Source organism: Schistocerca nitens, chromosome 7, assembly GCF_023898315.1.
Source record: "Schistocerca nitens isolate TAMUIC-IGC-003100 chromosome 7, iqSchNite1.1, whole genome shotgun sequence".
Classification (NCBI taxonomy): domain Eukaryota; kingdom Metazoa; phylum Arthropoda; class Insecta; order Orthoptera; family Acrididae; genus Schistocerca; species Schistocerca nitens.
Genome location: NC_064620.1, coordinates 244,112,261 through 244,135,543, shown reverse-complemented (window position 1 = coordinate 244,135,543; position 23,283 = coordinate 244,112,261). Strand labels below are relative to the sequence as shown.

The window sequence follows — 23,283 nt, the reverse complement described above, 5'->3', positions numbered from 1 at the left end:
TCTTACCAGCGGCCGCAATGGCCTCGATGGAGAGCTTAGGTGTGCCGACACAAGCTGCCGCTAGCCAATCAATATCTGACATGTTAAGGAAGACCCTCTCCACCAGGGCCCGGGCATAAACACAAGACATCTCTCAATTATCGCCTCCCGGATTAAGGCGCGGACCCCAGAACACTTCAGTTAATACCTAGCGGTACTTGCCCACTCACTGCGGTGCTCTCGGTCACGTCAGAGACGTGTCCGCCGTTAAGATAGCTCTATTTTAATTACGGAGGCTCGTAACGGGACGAAGTGCTCATCCGTCCTCATAGACAAATAAAGCGAGATTACACAGGAATGTCGCCGCTGCCGCGCCGGCGTACAAGTTAACACAACCCCGCCCATCTCCTACGGGCTCAGTCTCTGGTTTATGTGCGTGCTGGGACTCAGTCAGTGGTTGTTATACGCCTCAACTGCGTCCTCAAATTACGAGGCGTCAGAATTTATCGAGTAACAGGAGTAGTGAATTAACAGCTAAGTTAAGAGTAATACAAAAACAACAAAAAAAGAGAAAGAAAAATACATCAGTACTTCATAGCTCTGCCGGTATTGCGGCAAAGATTACACAGAAACTAAGTTATTTCAATAAGAAATTAATGATTACCATCGGCAGTACATTTTTTATACCGAGGTCTTTGCTGTTACTCTTGGCAAGGATAACGCCATGTTGAACCAAATGGGAAGCCTTCGTAGTTTAAAGCTTAAGTGGCTCTTAATTCACATCAGAAAAGTCGACACATTTACGGGGTCAAAATTCAAATATTTCTGGAACACTGAATGTACTGAACACACGTTTTTATGAGTCATATCGCGCAAAAGATGTCTGCATAGTGGTTCATACATCTTTCATTCAGGACTGTCTCGAGTCCACTGAATGGACTTCTGACAGCTGACTGGTTTCAAACTTTTAAGCTTCCCATCGTATCACTAGTCTTACTTCGTATTAATTGTAGTTTCACAGTAGTACAATCACGAACATTACTCCAGTCACATGCTACGCTGGTACAATCTACACTACAGCAACAAATTAACAAATTTAAAAATTTTCCTAGCAACAAGGTACACGGCGCAGACTGAACTCGTCCGCCAACGCCGTGGCCACTGGCGAAGTGAAGTTCCATCCGCAGCCAGTAGTCTGGGAATACAAGCTACCATTGTTAGGGGAAGCCGTGCTGTACCAACCTGTGGTTCCAGCAATTTCAACGCTCAACGGTAACAGGCACAATACCACAACAACCGCAGAAGAGACTGCGGTTTCCACCCAAACTCTTTAGAGTCATCATCAGAATCACTATCATGCCACGAAAGTAGCACGTCACGCATCTAGTGCACGACTTTGTCACTAGAAATAAATTTGTGTTGGTTTCAAGTGACCAAGATGGGCTTATCTGCGATCAAGGACATTGTGAACAGTAAGTATTTTTCAAAATAAATCGTATCATCTAATTTGACAACACGAAACTTAATCGATATTGAGCTACGGTCAACCGTCTCGTTGTCTCTCTATCGCAAAATGAAGCAACTGTCACGTGAAAGTATGTCCTTTAACGGCGTTCGATGTGAGAGCACTGCAAAACTTCGCTTTAATAAAGTTACAAATCTTAGGATTTGTAGCGATATATTTCGTTGGAAAGGGGCATGGAGTATTGGAAATCTGCTGCTGGGCAAAACGTGTGTTGAGCGACAAAGGGTGAACACCTGTCTGACACTCTTCTGCTTGCCCCCCCCCCTCCCACCCCCCTAACTCCATCGTTTCTTCTTGCATTTCGGGAGGTACGCAGAGAAAAATGTCTGAACCTGTTCTTTGCAATACCTACGACTGCACTTCAGTATCTATTCCAACGCTCATTTCGAGCAAGACAGATATCCACACGGTCAACGAGACGACGTCTGTAGTTCCACGGAGTCTCAGCACGGTGCGCCGACAGAAGAGTAGACCACGTGTTCTCTTCAGACTCGCTCCGATTCTGCGTACACCATCACGATAGACGCATCCGTGTGTGGAGCCTCTGGTAAGACCGAATGTTATCAGACAGCATGCATCTTTAATCGGTCCAGCACCCCTACCTGGCGTGGTGGTACAGGTTTCCTGCCATTGGGTTCACCACTGGTTCGTGTAGGCGGTGGTGACAGAAAGCAGGTGCTACATTTTTTCGTGTTAAGGCCGGTGACTGTGCCCTATGTTCCAAGGTTCCGTTACGTTGTCTTTCAACAAGATAACGCGAGACCTCGATTCAGAGAGTGTTCGAGTGCTCTCCTGGCCAGGAAGTTCTCCAGATCTGTCATCCGCTGGAAACATCTCATCCTGGACTGCCGAGAGACGCGCAAGTCACCACTGGCCAGTCACTGCAACTGAAGTATGTAAGAGTTGAAGCACCATGGAATGATGTGCCCGTTGCTGTAATCCGAGCTCATTTCAACTTTATTCCTTGCCAGGCTGGAGCCATTTCCGTTGCCGAGGTTGGCAGCTTTGAACTAAATTTCGCACACTGTACACGTCCAAATCACCTATGAATATTCTGTTTACCATACTGCACGCTGTGATGTGATCAAATCTAATGCATACTATGAACCGTTGGATATCAATGGGTATCGATCACTTCACTTATAAAGAAAGTCCGTAGTTTTGTATAAACTGATTTTTATGTATGCGGTATAGTTTGTGAACTACTGCCTTCGTTTGTTATAAACTGAACAATTTTGTAGTTAATAAGTAGTAAATGATAAGATTACAAGTTAGGCCGGCCGGAGTGGCCGATCGGTTCTAGGCACTACAGTCTGGAACCGCGCAACAGCTGCGGTCGCAGGTTCGAATCCTGCCTCTGGCATGGATGTGTGTGATGTCCTTAGGTTAGTTAGGTTTAAGTAATTCTAAGTTCTAGGGGACTGATGACCTCAGAAGTTAAGTCCCATAGCGCTCAGAGCCATTTGAACCATTTTTTTTATTACAAGTTATTTAAAAATAATCTATTCACAAAATTTTATAACATTTACGTAGAATTATTTTAATAAATACAGCAACCAGCCACTTTGTTACGTATTTTTATTGAAGCCGTCTTCAATTAGAGTAATATATATTTAAGTCATCAATCATAGTTACAACATTGATAGCGAACTGGAGGTTGCAACTGCCCTGTGCAAAATAACTTTGTTTAGCTACTATACTTTGCGAGTTGGAAATTTACGATGTACTGCTGTCGAAGTCTGACTGAAGACTCAAAAAAAGTATTACGCTAACTGAATATCGGTGATAGCCCGAAACGCGTATTAGCTTAAATAAATATGCTTGACGAAGTGGCTGGTTGCTGTAGTTATTAAAATAATATAACCTACCGCCATAGAGCTGAACAGCCAGTGAAATAGACAAATTGTTATTGATGTAAAAACTTGTGTAAAGTAAATCTAAATACCTTACTCTCGTCTCCAGCTATATAAACGCTTAGACTCTCTGCTTATAAATTCAATGTCTGTTGCTCTACAACACGTTTGGCGTGAAGACTTATATTAACGGGTCGTGGAGTCTGTTGTGAAAGATGGACATGTTTGCGCTATCGTAGGGAGTTTTATTTCTGTGAAAATTGGTGTATCGCTATGAAATAGTTGCTTGTTCACTTTAAAAAAATACAGAGGACAAAAACATACGATAACTTTTATTATTTATAAGAAAAAGCTACCTTGGTAATCCAAATTAAAGGTTGCATGTAATTTCTACTACTGAAAGCTTGGGCCAACAATCATATCTGAAGAAAACAATCAACTAAACTAAAACTAAACTCCTCCCGAACAGGCCATGAAAGCCCAACGGTACTGACTGGCTGCCGTGTCATCCTCAGCTCACAGGCGTCACTGGATGCGGATATGGAGTGGCATGTGGTCAGCACACCGCTCTCCCGGCCGTATGTCAGTTTCAGAGACCGGAGCCGCTACTTCTCAGTCAAGTAGCTCCTCATTTTGCTCACAAGGGCTGAGTGCACCCCGCTTGACAACAGCGTTAGGCAGACCGGATGGTCAGCCATCCAAGTGCTAGCCCAACCCGACAGCGCTTAACTTCGGCGATCTGACGGGAGCCGGTGTTACCACTGCGGTAAGGCCGTTGGCACGAAGAACACAATGAAGCAGCCAATAAACACGCTAAGTACCCGATTTTATAATTTTTTAGTGCAGACATGACGACTTTCATTATTTTAAGCAAAAGGACAAATCTGTAAAGTTCGTACATCACTGGAATAATAACACCTACTGAAAGAGCACGTCTGTAGTACAGGAAGGAAGGAAGGAAGGAAGGAAGATTGTGGTTTAACGTCCCGTCGAACATCAAGGTCATTAGAGACGGAGTACGAGCTCCTAGTGTTTCAAGGATGGGGAAAGAAATCGGTCGTGCCATTTGAAAGGAACCATCCTGGCATTTTGTGGTGTACATAGTTCCGCGTAGTCAGCGCGTACACAACTTTCCCACTAGAGCGCACCCCGCTAAGCACAACAGCGCAGGCGCAGCTCTCCTCCGTCTCCGCACTACGAGCTGGCGCTGCCTTAGAGACGGACCAAATTCTGCTTCCGCCGATCCGCGTATGAATATGTAACGCAGCCAATGACATTGCTGCTACCGTAGAACCTTTTCTCCTCGCGGATCACACTCGGGCAGTGATACCCGAACGCGCAAGGTATTAAACGAGTGTACAGACCTCCGATTAGTCAGTCTGCATTAGTCTCCATTTGTCTGCACGAGTCTATAGTCAAGTTTCAGTCTGCACCTAATAAGATTATCATATTCCTGTACATAGCCATGAAGATAAATGTATAGACACTTTTGTCAAGTATCAGAGATACGTGCAAATAAGATTAACGTACCAATACCAAGGGAACTTCAGATTGTCAATTGTAAATAGCATCCAGAACCAAGTTAAGTAATTTTTATGCTTGTTATTATTTTAATAAATGTGTGTGAAAATTAATCAAGTTCTGTTTAAAGTTGTTCACCGTCAATCTGCTACTCTAAGCGTGCAAGTGGCATTTCTATCGTCTGACCTAACGGCAGAAGATAAACACGCCACGATAAGACCACGAGACACATTGCTGACACTCGCCTACTTCGTTAGAGCGACAAGTCAAATAATCTGATGGTGTGTGTACCGACGGTCTTACAGTACGCACACCACACATTTGCTGGAGCGATTAAGGAAAATCACGGTAAACTCTAAACAGGAAGGCCGGACACGGATTTAAACCATCGTCCTCCCGAATGCGAGTCCAGTGGGGTAACCAACGCGCCACTTTGTCCGTCCCGCTCAATTGGCTGAATTCCTTTATTTACTCTCCTTTCCGGTGATGCAATTTAATGAGTTATGACACCTTCCTTGCTTCGAGTACTCAGTGCAGCCGTGTCTCCTAGAGAGGAGAAGTGTCTCTTCTTGCAGTACAGCCTTACAGAAAGTTATTCAACACGGTAAATCACTGGAATTCAAGTGCCCCGGAGGACGACGAAAATCAGGAACAGGGCCGGAGAACTCTTCCGTAACGACTGGGAGGTCCCGTGCGTTACGGTATGTGGAGAGAGAGAGAGAGAGAGAGAGAGAGAGAGAGAGAGAGAGAGAGAGAGAGATAGATATTCAGGCGCCCATGTTGTTGGTTGCTTCTCGACGGGATACGGACTGGAAGCCCTCGGGCGCTCCTCAGCCCCCGCTATCTGCTGCCCGCCATCGGCCTGCGCCGATACGCTATCGGCGCCATCCATCACGGCCGTAATTGCAGCGAGAACAACAGGTGAGGCATCGCAATTGGGTGCTCGTGTGCGCGCGCAGCGGCCGGCCCCCAGGGTGGGGGAAGTGCTCCACAAGGTGGCTGGCAGCGTGGCACGAGCTGGAATCTCGAAACCGGCTCCCGGCCACGGCCGCCCATAGTCGTCATACCAATTACGCGCAACGGTACAAGACAGCGTCCAGTGTGGAAACGTGGAAAATGAGCCACGGTGGTGGGGGGCGGGGTTGGCGAGGAGAGGACGCGGGAAGCAAAGGAGTCACGACAAGCCTTTCATCTGGTGCAAACCGGTGCTTCGCGTCAGTGCTTAGTCAGACTTCACTCGGCGGACGTGGCAGTCCATTATCCGTATTACCATTTAAATATACGACAGTAAATATGCAAACAAAATAAAGGCAACCATACATATTGTAAAAATGTATGTCAAAATCAAGAGCTCAGGTGGAAACCCAGTTCTAAGCCAAGAAGGGAAAGCAGAAAGGTGGAAGGAGTATATAGAGGGTCTATACAGGGGCGATGTTCTTGAGGACAATATTATGAATGTGGAAGAGGAGATAGATGAAGATGAAATGGGAGATATTATACTGTGTGAAGAGTTTGACAGAGCACTGAAAGACTTAAGTCGAAATAAGGCCCCGGGAGTAGACAACATTCCATTAGAACTATTGATAGCCTTGGGAGAGCCAGTCCTGACAAAACTCTACCATCTGGTGAGCAAGATGTATGAGACAGGCGAAATTCCCTCAGACTTCTAGAAGAATATAATAATTCCAATCCCAAAGAAAGTAGGTGTTGACAAATGTGAAAATTACCGAACTATCAGTTTAATAAGTCACAGCTGCAAAATACTAACGCGAGTTCTTTACAGACGAATGGAAAAACTGGTAGAAGCCGACCTCTGGGAAGATCAGCTTCGATTCCGTAGAAATGTTGGAACACGTGAGGCAATACTGACCCTACGACGTAACTTAGAAGCTAGATTAAGGAAAGGCAAACCTACGTTTCTAGCATTTGTAGACTTGGAGAAAGCTTTTGAAAATGTTGACTGGAATACTCTTTCAAATTCTGAATGTGGCAGGGGTAAAATAAGGGGAGCGAAAGGCTATTTACAATTTGTACAGAAAGCAGATGGCAGTTACAAGAGTCGAGGGACATGAAAGGGATGCAGCGGTTGGGAAGGGAGTGAGACAGGGTTGTAGCCTGTCCCCGATGCTATTCAATCTGTATATTGAGCAAGCAATAAAGGAAACAAAAAAAAGTTCGGAGTTGGTATTATAATCCATGGAGAAGAAATAAAAACTTTGAGGTTCGCCGATGACATTGTAATTCTGTCAGAGAAAGCAAAGGACTTGGAAGGGCAGTTGAAAGTAATGGACAATGTCTTGAATGGATGATGCTGAGGGAATTAAGAGTAGGAAATAAAGACACTTAAAGTAGTAAATGAATTTTGCTATTTGGGGAGCAAAATAACTGATGATGGTCAAAGTATAGAGGATATAAAATGTAGACTGGCAATTGCAAGGAAAGCGTTTCTGAAGAAGAGAAATTTGTTAACATCCAGTATAGATTGAAGCGTCAGGAAGTCGTTTCTGAAAGTATTTGTACGGAGTCTAGCCATGTATGGAAGTGAAACATGGACGATAAATACTTTAGACAAGAAGAAAATAGAAGCTCCCGAAATGTGGTGCTACAGAAGAATGCTGAAGATTAGATGGGTAGATCACATAACTAATGAGGAGGTATTGAATAGAATTGGGGAGAAGAGGAGCTTGTGGCGCAACTTGACTAGAAGAAGGGATCGGTTGGTAGGACATTTCTGAGGCATCAAGGGATCACCAATTTAGTACTGGAGGGCAGCGTGAAGGGTAAAAATCGTAGAGGGAGACCAAGAGATGAATACACTAAGCAGATTCAGAAGGATGTAGGCTGTAGTAGATACTGGGAGATGAAGAAGCTTGCACAGGACAGAGCAGCATGGAGAGCTGCATCAAACCAGTCTCAGGACTGAAGACAACAACAACAACAACAACAACAACAACAACAACACGTATATTTCCCATCTCTTCCTAAACCACTGGACCGATTTCACCCAAACTTTTATACCTTACTGTCAACCGTCAAGACCTGTGGGGGTAAGAACGCCTATCTAACAAAGGGGGTGGGAGGAGACGCGTGCATTCCCACACTTACTTCATCCAGTATTGGAGACTGAAAGCACTTAGCGACTTGCTACAAACTTTACACATACACTTAGTGATCAAAGGTATCCGGACACCTGGCTGAAAATGACTTCAAAGTTCGTGGCGCCCTCGATCGGTAATGCTGGAATTCAACATGGTGTTGGCCCACCCTTATCCTTGATGACAGCTTCCACTCTCGCAGGTATACGTTCAATCAGGTACTGGAAGGTTTCTTGGGGAATGGCAGTCCATTCTTTACGGTGTTCTGCACTAAGGAGAGGTATCGATGTCGGTCGGTGAGGCCTGCCACGAAGTCCGCGTTCCAAAACATCCCTAAGGTGTTCTATAGGATTCAGGTCAGGACTCTGTGCAGGTCTGTCCATTATAGGGATCTTACTGTCGTGTAACCACTCCGCCACAGGCCGTGCATATTGAACAGGTGCTCGATAGTGTTGAAAGATGCAATCGCCATCCCCGAATTGATCTTCGACAGTCGGAAGCAAGAAGATGCTTAAAATATCTACATAGTGCTGTGATAGTGCCACGCAAAACAAGGGGTGCAAGCACCTCCATGAAAAACACGACCACACCAGAACACCACCGCCTTCGAATTTTACTGTTAGCACTACACACACTGGCAGATGACGTTCACCGGGCATTCGCAATACCCGCACCCTGCCATCGGTTCGTCACATTGTGTACCGTGATTAGTCACTCCACACAACGTTTTTCCACTGTTCAATCGTCCAATGTTTACGCTCGTTACAGCAAGCGAGACGTCGTTTGGCATTTACCGGCATGATGTGTGGCTTATGAGCAGCCGCTCGACCATGAAATCCAAGTTTTCTTACCTCCTGTCTAACTATCATAGTACTTGCAGTGGATCCTAATCCAGTTTGGAATTCCTGTGTGATGGTCTGGATAGATGCCTGCCTATTACACATTACGACCCTCTTCAACTGTCGGCGGTCTCTGTCAGTCAACAGACGAGGTCGGCGTGTACGCTTCCGTGCTGTGCGTGTCCCTTCACGTTTCCACTTCACTATCACATCCCAAACAGGGACCTAGGGATGTTTAGGAGAGTGGAAATCTCGCGTACAGACGCACGACACGAGTGAAACCCAATCACCTGCCCACATTCGAAGTCCTTGAGTTCCGCGGAGCGCCCCATTCTGGTCTCTCACAATGTCTAACGACTACTGAGGTCGCTGATATGGAGTACCTGGCAATAGGTGGCAGCAAAATGCAACTAATATGAAAAACGTATGTATTTGAGGGTATCCGGATACTTTTGATCACATAGTTTAATTTCTAACCTTTATGGAAATTTTTTCCTCGCTGACGACCCTACAAAATGATGAAAGGGAAAACGTTTATCGGTTACTTTTCCGCTATTCATGCATTAAAGGTACCGCATGTGGTCTAACGTTGTAATTTATTACCACTTTAACACTCACCAACCATGTATACCGAATAATTTGAATAGACGAAGTTATGAGTCGGACTACATTCTGATACAAAAAAAGGTTTACGAACTGTCTGAAGAATCCCAGAAATTACCCAGGAGCAGAAACAAAATTCAGACCACAACCTCGTAGTGGGAGAAATACAAGTGAAGTTGAAGTAACTGTGAAGAGGTAAGGCAAAAGAATAATTAAATGTGGAGATACTCAAGAAGAGCGGTAAGGTTTCAAGAGATGGAAGACAGGTTTATGGAAAAACGGGAGAGAGCTAGAAAGAAAGAATGACGAAATGAAAAATGGATAAAAATTAGGGAAGGACTCATAGACTCTGCCAAAGCTGTACTATGAATTAAAGTGTCCAAAAGTATGAAGAAAGAATCGGTAATGGAAAACACTTTGAAAAGGATGGAAGAAAGGAGAAAGTGGAAAAATCTGGAAAATAAAGAATGCAAAAAGAGAAAGAAGAAAGTGAATAATGAATTAAGAAGAGAAACTGAAGAAGCAAGAGAAAGATGGATGAAAGGGGAAATGCGAGGAAACAGAAAATGAAAACAGAGGGAAAGTATGAAATGATGTACAGGTAAGCTAGGAAGACAGTCCTCTTTCTTTTACTTCCGAAAACTAATACGGAAATGGAAAGAGTGGGGCGCGCGACAGCTGTGGAACCACAGGAAATTTTGAACAGATGACAAGAAAATTTAGAATGTCTGTATAAGATGGATCAAATACTAAGTGAAATCAAGCTTGCAGAGGAGGAATGTGTGCCAGAAGATGGAAAGGGGTGCAGCATCTTTGAAGTAGAAGTAGAAAAGGCTCTGAAAGAGATGAGGAATCTGAAGGTGACAAAGGGGAATGGCATAATGACTTTCTTGCAACGGTAATGATACCAATTGAGAAAAAGAGAAACACCAAAAAATGTGACGAGCGTAGAACTATTAGCCTAATTTCTCATGCAGCTAAAGCATTGCCGAGAGTACCGAAAAGACGGTTATATGGTAAGTTGGATAGATGGGGTTGGGAGATACATTTCAGATTTTGAAGACGAAAGCGAACAAGAGACGCTATTGGCCTGTTAAGAATCGTAGGGGATAGGTATATTGAGAAACGTTGAGAAATTTATGTAATTTTTGTTGATTTGAGAAAAAAATCTTTCGACAGAGTACCATGCAACGAGCTGATGGATATCTTGAGGTGGAGGGGGAGTAGACTGGAAGTAGAGGCGACTAGTACAGAGCCTATATTTACAACAGAAAGGAAGGGTAACGACTGGAAATGAAATGTCTGTAGGAAGGTGCACTGGATGGGGCATTCGACAAGGTTTCCCCTTTATTGTTCAACTTATATCTAGAAGAGAGTATTGCGAAACGCTTAGATGGAGAAAGAGGAATGAGAATTGGTGGAAAGAGAATAGAATGTGTACGATTTTCTGTAGACATGATATTAGTGGCAGAAAGTGAACGGACTGTAAATTAAATACTAAAAGATCTGAATGATGCATGAAACTAATACACTTGTGTGAAATTAATGCAGTAGTTTGATGGTTCCAGTTATAAGGTTTTAATGTGAATTCCAGGGGACAGGTCTGCAATTGTAACATTTACTTAAATTGCATTCGTGAGTCGTAGAAAATTATGAACTGTAAAGACTGTTTAGTCAAATTTGTGAACAAGTAAATCTCTAAATACGGATACATACTTTAAGAAATAATGACGAAAAATTTGCATTGCAGTTGGTTTCTGAAACTCGTAATCAGATACTACTGAAGCCGTACAATTAGCTTGTGCACTCCACACTGCCAAAAAACGTCGCCCCCACGTGGAAGCATATTAGAATCTTCGCGAAAATCGCGGTGTACTGTGTTTACGACCAAAATGTTGCCCCAAGTTGGCGCTCACGGCTAGTTTCGGTAGAACCCTATCTGCAGTTTTCAATTACGAGACAGCGCCTCAGTAGGAGAGAACCGCCCCGTCTGAAATTACACCACGGCTAATTTATTTTGTCCCCTTTCCCAATTTTCGAGCCACTCCTTTTTAGGACCAGCAGCGGCGAGGAACTGTCCCCCGTCCCCCTCCCACAGGCGCTGTCCCGAGGACACAAAATGTAACCTGAGACGAGGAGGTGGACAGGCGTATGAGGTGATCAAATTTTAGGGCCTTATCTGCATTTAAATGGACGCCCAACTTTCGAGGCGTTCCTTTTGCTGCCGCCTAGAAGGCATAGGACGGTAAACCGGGTCAGTAATGAGGAACTGCCGAAGGTTTATTACGGCGGTCCCGAGGTAAGAAAGATCCGGCGCCGAAAAAACGAGAGCCACTACGGCGTTGCGTGCATGAGTGACACACACACACACACACACACACACACACACACACACACACACACTCACACACCGCAAGAGAATACATTTCGATTGCTCACACGTAAGTGTGAAAACTTCGAGTAACACGCAACGAAGGCTAATTCTTGCGCGCGTGTAGTGAGAGCAATTGAATCACTCTATGGAAGAGAGACCCACGTAATAAATATATGTTTTACGAAGAAGCAGTTACATCGGTTTTTCGTGGTGGGTTCATGTAGGCAATCAAGTGCAGAGTTTAATACATCGTCTACGTCATTACTAGAAACAGAATAATGACGCCATCTGGCAGTGATGGGGCAAAGAGCATATCGAAGAAACCTTCTGGAGTGGTTTTGGCAAACCACAGGGAACGAATGTGTGTGAATACCTAAGGAAACAAACTGCTGAGGCCATCGGTCCCTAGACTTACACACTACTTAAACTAACTTATGCTAAGAGCAACACACACACACACACACACACACACACACACACACACACACACACACACACACACACATGCCCACACACACGCCCGAGGGAGGACTCTTACCTCCTGTGGGAGGGGCCGCGCAATCCGTGAATAGCGCCTCTGACCGCACGGACACTCCGCGCGCCAAAACCACAGGGAACCTCAGTGGGTGTATTAGCTGTTGTACGGACAGGAGTTTTGATCCAGGTTGCTTCAGAATACTAGGCCGGAGATTCATTCTGTTTGCCACATAACTCAGTATACAGTTACGAGCCCATACGGAACGAAATCTTTTGGAATTCAGTATAGGTTTCGATGCACAACCTGAAGCGCGTTCTTCACATACTAAAGGAAGGAAGGAAGGAAGGAAGGAAGGAAGGAAGGAAGGTTAAGAGTCTAAGGTCCCGTCTACATCGAGGTTATCAGAGACGATGCACAAGCTCGGATTAAGGAAGAATAGATAACAAAATCGGCCGTATCTTACAAAGGAACCGTCCTGGCTTTTGCCTTAAAAGGCTTAAACGATTTAGAGAAATCTCATAAAGCCTAAATCTAGACTGCCGGATGTGGATTTGAACCGCCGTCCTCCCGAATGCGAATCTGTTCACATACGGTATCCTCAAGTGAACAAAATACCGAGCGGCACTGCATCCACCTCACAATACATGTTCGAAGTGGCCGCCGTGGGATTGTGGGCGATACGTACAGTTGAATTTTCTCGTTTTGCGAGAACTGAATGGCGATATGTTTAATTGTTAAAAACCATTCAACAGCCAAGATCGCATAAAATGTTTTTTTTTTAATTATTGAAGACAACAGGTTTCAACAATCTTCAGATCTTAAAATCTTTTGTAAATTCATTTTACGCTGACCTCCTGCACAAGATGTCAATTGGATAAAAATAGCGCATTATAAAAGGCTTGTCATCGTTAAAATATTTAAAAACAAAGTACCTTCTGCAACAGGGAAAGTCTACATACATATTGCACACAGTTGCTTCTTGCATCATACAAACACAGTACAGAATAGCATAACTGTTTACAAATGCTGGAGACATTCTAAACAGTGCGAATACACTTTGAAAGATTTACTTGCAATGCCTCTGCGATGCGTTATGCTCTGTCCAGTAGGCTCGAAGTTAATAGACCGCATGCTAGAGAAGCTTAGGCAGTACATGGATAAAAGTACGTAACATTTGCCGGTATGATATTACATTTTTAACTAGTTGTATAAATAAATGGCCGAAGTGGGAAAGGCAGACTACTTCGGAACGAACTTTATATCATTCTGCTATCGCCAGCAAGATACAGTTTAGTTGGGTAGAGGTACGCCATCTGCTCAATCTTTGCGTGGCATGGAGTAGATTTCTATCTGTGATCATCCCCGGTCAGTAGTTTGAACTGACACCTACTGACAGAGTGCTGACTTGCAGCGTAAATACATTGTGTGGAACAGATCAGAACGTGGTTATAGGTCTGGTGCGCAGTGGTGACAGGCAATTAAAGCTCAGCTTCTCTCTTCAAATTTTTCGTGACACGAACACTAAGTACAGGAGGAAAACTCTTACGGCGTAGGCAACGCGGAAGTCGTATGCGAAGGCTGTGTCGGCCAAGGAAAAATCCAAGCGAGTAACCATCTGAAAAACACGCAACTGTCGTCTGATGAAATTTGATAGTCGATACTTCACGCGCTGCAGCTGGCTACCTCGAATCAGAGATCTAAGCGTCACGCCCAAATCATTCGCCGCTGCAAACTGCCACAACAACCGGTCAAGTCAATTCCAATTCCTTGTCCGGCTTTCTTTCTCGATGTCTTTGGATCCCAAATAACGGGAATGGCACCTGCATTTCGTATTTCATCACACATGATAACCACACAAAAAGCAAACACACACACACACACACACACACACACACACACACACACACACAAACGAAATTCACAGATTTCACACGCAGCACTAACCAGACACTAGTGGGTACTTCCGCAAAAAACGCGATAGTGTCACATGTACAGTTATCATAATCACAGCGATCGGCTTACAATAGGTAAGCTTCGCACGACATTGCGTGAAGCTGAATTTTTAAAGGTTGCAATTCATCATTGCGACTGGCATACCATAGTCATAAGTTTGCAGCAAAGTATTGTCTTGTAGCGTAATGGCTAGGGTATAACCCCGACAGACGAAAGGTAACAAGATCGAATACCGCAAAATGTTTTTGTTTTTAAAGTGTGATTATTTTTGGCGATTTATTTGGTTTAAATGAAATTTCTTTAATTTCTTATTCTTTGCCACGTCATTTATCATCTGACTGACTTTTTCATTTGCTCTTATTTTTTTTATCATTCTTTTTCGCTTGGAAACTGGCTGCGTCGTCTGTAATCTGCAACCAAGTGCTAAGCAGCCCTGCTTATCGGTAGGTAACGGGGCAGCTCGTGTGTCAGTATGAGGATGGTTTCAGGTAACTAAGTGAAAAATTACAGTTTTCTTTTAGCACTGAAATTGCATTTTTCGTATCTTGAGTTTGCTCGTGGAGGTTAGCTTTAATCGTCGTGAACACAGCGATCGTGATTTTAGTTCCGTCACTGATTGTTTACCGCTGTTTTCTCGGATACACTGCTACAAAACGCGTTGTCTGGTGCAGTTCAGTCATTGGTCACTTAAATTTAGCTGTTGATAGAGCATTTTTTTCCGACATACCTCAAGGCTGTCGCTTACAATATTGCTTTGTGCCACACATTAAGAGCATTTTGATATGATGCGCCTTGTTTCTGTACCACCTATAACCCAGTGGAAGCCGGCAGCCCACGTGGCAACACTTGGCGGCAAGTTGCAGTCGGCAATTGCCAAATAATTTTAATCGAACTATAGTGAAATATTCTGCGAGGTAACGTGTCGAGAAAAAGAGTTCCTTTATCTTGTCAGCTGTAGCAATCCGAAAAAAAGCTGATTTTATGGTAAATGTGAGGGGATTAGATAGCAAGGCCTTAGTGTGTCGTAATGAAAAGAATGCCGCAGAGAAAGAAAGTAGGCCAAGTTCCGATAGGCAATGGAAACAACCTCGCCACTGGTGTTGTCACCTAAGAGCCAGGGAGGGTGGGGGGTCTTATTGCTGCAACCTCTCTCTTCTTTGCACTGCTCCCATCATTTATGGATCATTTTAAGTTTTTACAAGTAATAGAATATCTTGTGACTACCTAGGCTTCCCCAGCATAATAAGTCTTGAAAGTCTCTTCGGGCTTGCTGCCGAATCCTAAAATCAACTTGACTCGATATTTCGGCGATCCAACTGGTCGCCATATTCAGGAGAATGCTACTTCTGCTGATGAGTCCACATTCTCCTGAAGATGGCGACCAGTTTGATCGCCGAAATATCGGGACAAGTTGATTTTAGAATCTGCCAGCAAACCCGAAAAGACTTCATAGAATGTCTTATTATCCTCTGATTTCATCACTTCGCATGTTTTGACACACTTTTTCTCTCTCTGTACCACATACTAGTCACAACGCTTCTTTTTCACTTTATTTCATCAAACCTTCACTGAATGTCTTTCAATGAATCTGAACTTCGCAGGCAAAATCTCTGAGGTTGTTTAACGATACTCTCTGAGTATGTTGATACCAGGGTCCTCTGATCTTCAGTGGCACGTCCGACAGTAATTGCATTTCATTTTATTTCTAACCCCTCCTCCCCCCCCTCCCCCCGCCCGTTTGTCATTATACCTGTATTGCACTGGAACCCGCCTCCGTGGCCGATGTCGCCTGACGTACACCTGTGCGGTAGCTCTCCACCAGCAGCTCAAGCCTACTCGACTAATGGTGGTGGATGAAGTTTTTAGTGCCAGTACGTATTTGGCCCGCAATATTAGGATAGTTGATGGTGTAGCGAAGTTCCTGATCACCAGTCAATGCACTAATCCAATGACAGCATGTGACACTGTTGGCGTTGATCTGTTCGTGGGATGGGGGTGTTAAGCTGGGCGCTCCCCTTTGAGCTATTCGAGAGGATTAGGCTATTTGCCGGCACCTGGTTTTACACTCTCGTTTCTCTCATCATCCGACAGAGACATCCATGGATCCATTGCACTCATCTACACTCCACAAATACGCATACGACACAACGCTCGTATGTCGGCAAAGAAACGAGCCAATGTGCGCGGAGGGAGGAGGGAGAACATGCTTTCCGACAGGTGGTTACCGCAGCCAACAATGCCATACGATATTTGCACTCATTTCGTATTGCACTGAAAATACCAGTACACCTGTGCAAACAGCGAAGTTACGCACTGCTTGTCTCGTTTGGAAACAAACTTGTTCGATTCACTCACGGTATTTGATGTTGACAATAGAAATCCCCGCTTTACTCTTAGACAGCACGCTTGCTGTTAAGTACAGCTCGGTTCTGTGTCCATTTTGCTTCTCCGACAGTGTTAGTAGTACGTTAACAGTGACAACAGTGGGAATCGGTTTAGAGGCGAAGAGCTGGTCAAAATGCATCTCGTGTGTGGACTGACTGAATGCAATGCATCGGATGTATTTTCCCAGAAAAGATAGTAATTGGGATAACAAACTGGGTAAACCGTAATTGTATTATTACTCTGTAACGAGCCACCGGATACCAACAGTCCCTTACTCAAAGACTCAGGAAACATTCCGGAATAACCTCCAAAATGATGCCGTTTGAGTTGTGATTGACCCCGTATTGTCAGTAGTATGGCTGCGACAGATGTGAGGTTCCGCACTGCCTGACTGCCTGCACTAACAGGCTTCCTGTTTACTTGCTGCACACAGTTACCTTTACGGGAAATCTGTGTACCTCTCTCTCTCTCTCTCTCTCTCTCTCTCTCTCTCTCTCTCTCTCTCTCTCTCTCACTCACTCACCCACCTCCGTAGACGGATCCAACACCTCGTAAAACTGAACACGAAAGCCCCCGTAGACGATCAAACAACTCGTAAAAGTGCACGAGTTTGTCAATTTATGTGGCAGTGTGTGGCTTTTTACGACGTGGTTGTCAAACTTGGACTCTGTTTAAGGTGTCTGAAAGAAATTTCGGTTGACATGCGATGTGACAAACAAGCTTGGCCGTTTACGCATGTGTTTGTCAACCAATAACCAGTTGCTTTTCAGAGTATTATAGCTTTGAGGTAGGTATCAGCAGGTAGAGTATATTTCGAAGATATGAAATTTATATTTTCCGTTGTACTTCGTACGTTCCCCACTGATGCCAAAATACTTCGCTGCACAATACGCACAGCTTGACAGCTTCTACAAAGGTGACGTTAAATTTGACAAAAGTGGTTGGTCAGTCTGCGCACAAACTTAACAGCGAATTTGACGAACAGGTTTTATGGTTTTCAGGGGCTTTTAACGTGGAAGTGGCGGAAATGAGGATAGTGAGGTGGATGTGTGGGGTAACAAGGGAGGACAGAATTAGAAATGAATCTGCTAGAGGAGCTGTGAAAGTGGGACCCATGGGGAAAAAGATACAAGAGAGCAGACTGAGGTGGTACGGACAAATGGTTCAAATGGCTCTGAGCACTATGGGACTTAACATCTTACGTCATCAGTCCCCTAGAACTTAGAACTATTTAAACCTAACTAACCTAAGGACATCACACACATCCATGCCCGAGGCAGGATTCGAACCTGCGACCGTAGCAGTCGCGCGGTTCCGGACTGCGCGCCTAGAACCGCGAGACCACCGCGGGTGGTACGGACACTTACAGAGAAAAGGGGAAGAGTATATCGGAAACAGAGTTGAAGATACAAAGATTGAAGGAGCGAGAAGGAGAGGAAGACCGAAGATGAGGTGGAAGGATAAGATATCCGGGGACCTAAGGGAGAAAGGATGGAAGAAGGAAGAGGCAATGGATAGAGAACTATGGTGGAGAAGGATCCAGAAGAGCAACGCCGACCGTACGTGATGTGGGACAAGGCGACGATAAAGAAGAAGAAGAAGAAGAAGAAGAAGAAGAAGAAAAAGAAGAGCGGCTTTTAACGAATCACAATAGCGTCCGTCGTAAATGACTAATGCCGGCTGGAGTGACCGAGCGGTACTAGGGGCTTCAGTCAGGAACCGTGCGACAGTGACGGTCGCAGGTTCGAATCCTGCCTAGGGCATGGATGTGTGTGATGTCCTGAGGTTAGTTACGTTTAAGTAGTTCCAAGTTCTAGGGGACTGATGACCTCAGATGTTAAGTCCCATAGTTCTCACAGCCATAAATGACTAATGTAGTTGGGGTAGAATAGCGGAATGGCCACGGTGAAGTGAACAGACGACGAAACTGGTTACCTGTTGCTCTGGCAACTGTCCTTTAAACAAATAGGCGTTCATCACTTTTTTTGTCTTGGTATGGTTAGAAAATATGACGTAGGCCTTCCAGTCACAGATTGACTAGAGGGGAACGTCCACCGGAGATTTTTTTTTTTAAGTGAATGGATGAAATTACGTGTTCTATCATCTCTGGCGTCATAGCACTCATCAACCTCGATTTATTCCAACAACGATAAGGAACCGTATTATGGAGGTGAGCTCGTTTAATTGGATACGCCAGAGTAGCTTCGCGCGAGAAAAGCAGGATTTTTGACCCACATCAGCTGTTCATTGTTTGACTTTAGATTACAGTGGGCGCCTGCCCACGTAGCACGTAAATCTGGCGGCAGGCGGCAGAGGCAGCACGTGGAGCGCGTCCGCTCGCCTGCCCTGTCCGCCCTTTACGACACGATCCTAAATTAGGGCCGGCACCTCGGTAAATTACCGACCCCCGCTGCCCCCTCTACACTTCCTCTGCACTTTCACCGGCACTGGCCGCTCTAGCGGCGAGCGCAAGGCCGCGTCCTCCGTACACTGAGTATGACAAGGCGGTAGAAGGGAACTCCCTACCGTAGCTGACCACCGCAGACCGCAGTCACATTCAGAACTATGTAACCGCCTCTGCACTACCCCGCTGCTAGTTCTACACTACTGGCCACTACAATTGCTACACCAAGAAGAAATGCGGATGATATACGGGTGTTCATTGGACAAATATATTATACTAGAGCTGACATGTGATTACAAAAATGGTTCAAATGGCTCTGAGCACTATGAGACAACTTCTGAGGTCATCAGTCCCCTAAAACTTAGAACTATTTAAATCTAACCAACCTGAGGACATCACACACATCCATGTCCGAAACAGGATTCGAACCTGCGACCGTAGCGATCGGGCGGCTCCAGACTGTAGCGCCTAGCCACCATGGCCGGCACCATGCGATTACACTTTCACGCAATTTGGGTGCATAGATCCTGATAAATCAGTACCCAGAACAACCATCTCTGACCGTAATAACGGCCTTGATACGCCTGGACACTGAGTCAAACAGAGCTTGGATGGCGTGTACAGCTACAGCAGCCCATGCAGCTTCAGCACGATACCACAGTTCATCAAGAGTAGTGACTGGCGTATTGTGACGAGCCAGTTGCTCGGCCACCATTGACCAGACGTTTTCAATTGGTGAGATATCTGGAGAATGTGCCGGCCAGGGCAGCAGTCGAACATTTTCTGTATCCAGAAAGGCCCGTACAGGACCCGCAACATTCGGTCGTGCATTATCCTGCTGAAATGTAGGGTTTCGCAGGGATCGAATGAAGGGTAGTGCCACGAGTCGTAACACATCTGAAATGTAACGTCCACTGTTCAAAGTGCCGTCAATGCGAACAAGAGGTGACCGAGAGGTGTAACGGGTGGCACCCCATACCAACACGCCGGGTGTTACGCCAGTATGACGATGACGAATACACGCTTCCAATGTGCGTTCACCGCGATGTCGCCAAACACGGATGCGACCATCATGATGCTGTAAACAGAACCTGGATTCATCCGAAAAAATGACGTTTTGGCATTCGTGCACCCAGGTTCGTCGTTGACTATACCATCGCAGGCGCTCCTGTCTGTGATGGTAACCGCAGCCATGGTCTCCGAGCTGATAGTCCATGCTGCTGCAAACGTCGTCGAACTGTTCGTGCAGATGGTTGTCGTCTTGCACACGTCCCATGACTTAGGGATCGAGACGTGGCTGCACGATCCCTTACAGCCATGCGGATAAGATGCCTGTCATCTCTACTGCTACTGATATAAGGCCGTTGGGATCCAGCACGGCGTTCCGTATTACCCTCCTGAACCCACCGATTCCATATTCTGCTAACAGTCATTGGATCTCGACCAACGCGAGCAGCAATGTCGCGATACGATAAACCGCATTCGCAATAGGCTACAATCCGACCTTTATCAAAGTCGGAAACGTGATGGTACGCATTTCTCCTCCTTACACGAGGCATCACAACAACGTTTCACCAGGTAACGCCGGTCAACTGCTGTTCGTGTATGAGAAATCGGTTGGAAACTTTCCTCATGTCAGCACGTTGTAGGTGTCGCCACCGGCGCCAGCCTTGTGTGAATGCTCTGAAAAGCTAATCATTTGCATATCACAGCATCCTCTTCCTGTCGGTTAAATTTGGCGTCTATAGCACGTCATCTTCATTGTGTAGCAATTTTGATGGCCAGTAGTGTATAAGGTTTCCGAGGTAGTCCAAATGTCAGGTCAGGCGTGCAAATACAGGCTGAGGCCAAAACTATGGAACACCACAAACACAAAACATTGACATGCCTTGTACACTGAAGGAAAACCGTTTGCATTCGAAACCGCTTCTAGTCGTTTTGGAATGGATGAATACGGACCCTGCACGGAATTTCGATGGATTTTATACAATTTTTTCTGTAAAACTGTGGAATGTTCAAGTAATGATGAAGCAGTTGGACAGCTTCTCTCCAAAGTAGACCACAAGGATTCGATAATACTGAAATGTAGTGACTGTAGACGCCAGAGAAGATGCGAAAATTCGTTCTCGTGACCAAAAAACCAGTTCTGGACGATGTGAGCTGTGGTAACAGGGGTCCTGTCGTCGTTAACACAACTTGTCCACTGGGGAACATACGCTGCACACTGGATGGACCTGATCACCCAAAATGGTCACATAACCCTTGGCAGCAACCATGCGGACTAACCAAGGGGCATACGGAGTACCATAACAACACAAATAACTACTCAAAATATCACAACCGAACCTATACCATATTTCACTCTCGGGACGTAAACTCGGCCAGAAGCCGAACAGTGCAAAATAAAACTCATCCCCCCAAATGACTTTCTTCCACCGCCCTGTAGTCCAGGTTTTGCGGCTTCGGCACCGCATTTTTCTGAGACGGACATTTGCATTACCGATGAATGGTTTTGGAATTCCGTCTCGCCCTGCTATTCCGAGCTTCGGAGCTCTCTTGGTGTCACGGTTCATCTATCTCTACATCTACATGGATACTCTGCAAATCACATTTACGTGCCTGGCAGAGGGTTCATCGAACCACCTTCACAATTCTCTATTATTCCAATCTCGCGAAGCGCGCGGAAAGAATGAACACCTATATCTTTCCGTACGAGCTCTGATTTCCCTTATTTTATCCTGGTGATCGTTCCTCCCTATGTAGGTCGGTGTCAACAAAATATTTTTGCAATCGGAGGAGGAAGTTGGTGACTGGAATTTCGTGTAAAGATTCCGTCGCAACGAAAAACGCCTTTGTTTTAATGATGTCCAGCCCAAATCCTGTATCATTTCTGTGACACACACTCCCATATTTCGCGATAATACAAAACGTGTTGCCTTTCTTTGAACTTTTTCGATGTACTCCGTCAGTCCCATCTGGCTAGGATCCCACAACGCGCAGCAGTATTCTAAAAGAGGACTGACAAGCGTAGTGTAGGCAGTCTCCTTAGTAGGTCTGTTACATTTTTAAGTGTCCTGCCAATAAAACGCAGTCTTTGATTAGCCTTTCAATTTATGTTGTTCGTAATTTTAATACCTAGGTATTTAGTTGAATTTACGGCTTTTAGATTAGACAGATTTATCGTGTAACCGAAGTTTAACGAGTTCCTTTTAGTACTCATGTGGATGATCCCACACTTTTCGTTATTTAGGGTCAACTGTCGCGGGTGTGACATTCAGTTCTGCAGAGACTTTAGCAATTGTCATCTTTTTTGTCGTCACCACCCTCTTCAGTGACCGTCCGTCACGCTCACTCGACATACACTTTCGTCCGCTTTGTGGTCTAGCGGATGATGTTATTCCGGTTTCCCTGTATCCTGTGTAAGTCTGTGTTACGGTGCCTTTTGGAACGCCATACACTTCTGCTCCCTTGCTTGCGGAAGCACGCATCATACGAGCACCAACAATTTGCCGACTTTCGAATACACTTAGCCCCTACATAATGCATTCCCAACTACACAGAACGCTGTTCTGACCACGACTGACAGTTGCAACGTATTGAGGACATTATTACACAGATGACATTCGTGACCAAATACAACAGCATAAATGGTTCAAATGGTTCTGAGCACTATGGAACTTAACATCTGAGGTCATCAGTCGCCTACAGCTTAGAACTACTTAAACCTAACTAACCTAAGGACATCACACACATCCATGCCCGAAGCAGGATTTGAACCTGCGACCGTAGCGGTCGCGCGGTTCCAGACTGAAGCGCCTAGAACCGCGCGCCCACTCCGGCCAGCCACCACAGCATAACCTGCAAACTTGGAAAGCGTCGGAATTTACCTTCAAGCATTCATTTCTTGCCGTGTCGTTGAATTTTTCAGACGCCTACGTAACGCTTTCGCAACGAAGATAAATAACTTGTTCGCAAGCAACAAAAGCGATATCCAATAGAATCTCTGGCATAAAATATCTGTCTTCTCAGTTTGAAGCACTATTAACAGATGCAGAAGGGATCACTTGATAACTGTTGTTGTTGTCTTACGTCGAATGATTAGTTTCATGCAGTCCTCCACGGTCATGTACCCCGCGCATGTTAACATCGTAGCATAACTACTGCAACCTACATCCATTTGTATCTGCAGACTGTATTCAGGCAACGAACAAACCGTAATGTCTGAAGGTACGCCGTATCAGCAGACCTTCCTTTTCAAGCAGTGCCAAAAATTT

General features: G+C 45.1%; 1 protein-coding gene and 1 pseudogene across 1 annotated transcript in view; both read right to left on the bottom strand.

The window, feature by feature from the left end:
* Positions 1-23,283, bottom strand: part of LOC126195555 (meteorin-like protein) — a 289,187-nt gene that overhangs the window by 75,484 nt on the left and 190,420 nt on the right. The window lies entirely within an intron of this gene.
* Positions 4,020-4,137, bottom strand: LOC126195865 (5S ribosomal RNA; annotated as a pseudogene).